We start from the raw sequence: 2,500 nt of genomic DNA, 5'->3' as shown, positions 1-2,500 counted from the left end.
AGGCTATTTTGATGAGTCTGATGATGAGTCTGAAACTGAGACGCAACACAGCAGTAGTTCTGGGTCCAACTAGCAAAATGTTATCACATGCTGTTGTAGCAATGTAAATACAAGAATGGAAATAATGATGTACAAAAGTCTTTGGAGAAAATGTAAATATTTTTTATTGTGACATATGTAAATAAAAGTGTTATTGTGCCAATCTGGGTGTTGTATTAACTGTACAATGATAAGACATAAATAATGTGCACAGAGAAACATAATAAATATTAACAAAACTATAAAAACTATTGAATGGCATGAATAGAATATACATTCACCATACAATCCCTTTAAAATCTGTTTCCACTCAGCTGAACAGACATCAAGAGGGAGCCTGTTAAATTCACAGGTACATAACCAATGGGCCATCAACAGTCTCTAGCTGTGTCTCAGTGTAAGGTGTTTGGGCCCTGGAAGTGTCCTTGGTTGTAGGGCAAGTGACTTCTGCATTATGCACATCATGGTACACATATCCATCTTAGTATGCTGAGGTATCACAAAAAAAATCTGAAAATCTGCTTGCAATTTCTGAAATGAAAATGCCTTAAAACTGTCAGCCAATGTATTGGCCAGCATGAAATGGGTGAAAGGGCTGCATATCTTCTTGCACTCTTCCTCCAGAATGTTTTGAATGTGTTCTGTGAGTGGTCCAAACAGCTCTTGGTGTTTCGTTATCTGTTTGGCTGCCCAGTTCCAGTCTTTTCTTGCCAGGGCCTCCACTACTACCGCTGTGCCATCTGGACACACCATCCTTTCACCTTTACTTCTGGTGGGGTAATAGACAACCACCTGTAACACACACCCAAAAAATATAGTCAGGGACAGTTTTTACATGATTACTTTTTTTTTTTTTTACAATACAATACGAGTTAATTGACTTAAATACTACTATATTAGTAGTGCATACTATATTAGTATATGCACATAACACTGAAAGTGTTCTAAGATACTCCAATAACAATAATAAAAGTAATGATAATAATAACATGTATTTATATAACACAACTCATACAACATGTAGTTCAATTGACTTCACGGTTAAATCAAAAAGACCAACATAAAACATGGGTTACTTGGGAAATGTGGAAGTACCTGAATGGTCTGTTGGGAATTAATAAAAGTAAACAACAACTAATGTTGTCTGTGGTCAGGAGATGGACAGGAGAGGACTATGAACAGAAGATCTTGTGGAAGTGGGAGAGGGGCAGAGAGGGGTGACAATGGGGGATGGGCACCACAAGCAAATGTGTGGACTGGTGAGCTTGGTGGACTGATCTCTCTCTCTCTCTCTCTCTCTCTCTCTCTCTCTCTCTCACACACACACACACACACACACACACACCACCAACACCAAACGAAGAGCTCTTTTCCAAAATGAGAAGTCATTTTATTCCTATTTTATTTTTTAAATCCAACTTTATGATGGCATTTGGGAAAATTGGAACTGGTTTAATGTTATGTGGTATTTTCAGAACAAATGTAAACATTATAAAACACATTTCAGTGATATTAGCAATAAATAGACTACAAAAACACTTCATTTTGGAATATTTTTGAAAATGGATTTACAGCATTGTGGAAAAGAGCTCTTCAAATACACTGACATACACACACACACACACACACATGTCTAATCAAGACTTGCTTAAACCAGGCGTACAGCTAGTAGTTGTAAGACAGTTGAGATTTTCTCGGTACAGTTGTCTACCATTATCTTACCATGGCATGGTGCTAAGTAGACTTGGCTTGATGCGTGGAGCTAACATAAGCAGGTTGAGTAGCCATTAAGTTGGCTAAATGCTTATTGTATTTGCACTGGCGCAAATCATTGGTTATTGTCTAACAACCCAATATATTTTCTCACCTCTGTAACGCTTTGTCGAGCTGGGGTGTTGTCAGTGGCTGCTGGCCTCGGTAATTTCGGAGCTGGGGGGCCAGGGGTCGGTGGTTGCTCCGATGGGGTTCGGGCTCTGTCCCGTTTGCTTGCGATTGCCTAGGCCGAGGCCGTGGTGGTGGTGGTGTCTGCTGCACTCGCGGTCGTCGTGGCTGATGTTAAACTGGATAGGCCTATAGTAGGGTGATTCGGTTCTTTTTCTGCGTCTTGCCATTCTCTGAAAGTACTCAAACTCTCTTCTAGCCTAGCGAAAACACTTCTGACAAATTCGAAACGAACGCTCCTGGACATTTGCTAATGTCAACCCGATTTCTGCCAGCCGTTCCTCGATTGATTTTGCATTAGTGTCCTTCTGGAAAATCCTGCTGTTTGTAATGACACCTTTTATCCTGAGATTTTCCTTGCAAAGACGACATCGGTCATTTACAGCCATTATGTTCTCTGCTAGTCTCTTCTCTAACACGCTGTAACTGTTTTGATTCCCGACCTGTACGACCTGGCGGCGCTTAGGTGACGACACGTCCTACGTCACAAAGCTTCAACGTGAGTGGTCGAAGTGCCATG

The 2,500-nt window shown here is 40.7% G+C and overlaps 1 protein-coding gene across 1 annotated transcript in view; it reads right to left on the bottom strand.

The window, feature by feature from the left end:
• Positions 1–2,500, bottom strand: part of ntrk3a (neurotrophic tyrosine kinase, receptor, type 3a) — a 305,628-nt gene that overhangs the window by 175,671 nt on the left and 127,457 nt on the right. The gene's annotated exons all lie outside the window — the stretch shown is intronic.

The sequence above is a fragment of the Engraulis encrasicolus genome, chromosome 4 (genome assembly GCF_034702125.1).
Source record: "Engraulis encrasicolus isolate BLACKSEA-1 chromosome 4, IST_EnEncr_1.0, whole genome shotgun sequence".
In the NCBI taxonomy this organism is placed as follows: Eukaryota; Metazoa; Chordata; class Actinopteri; order Clupeiformes; family Engraulidae; genus Engraulis; species Engraulis encrasicolus.
This window is presented reverse-complemented; position numbering and strand designations above follow the sequence as displayed.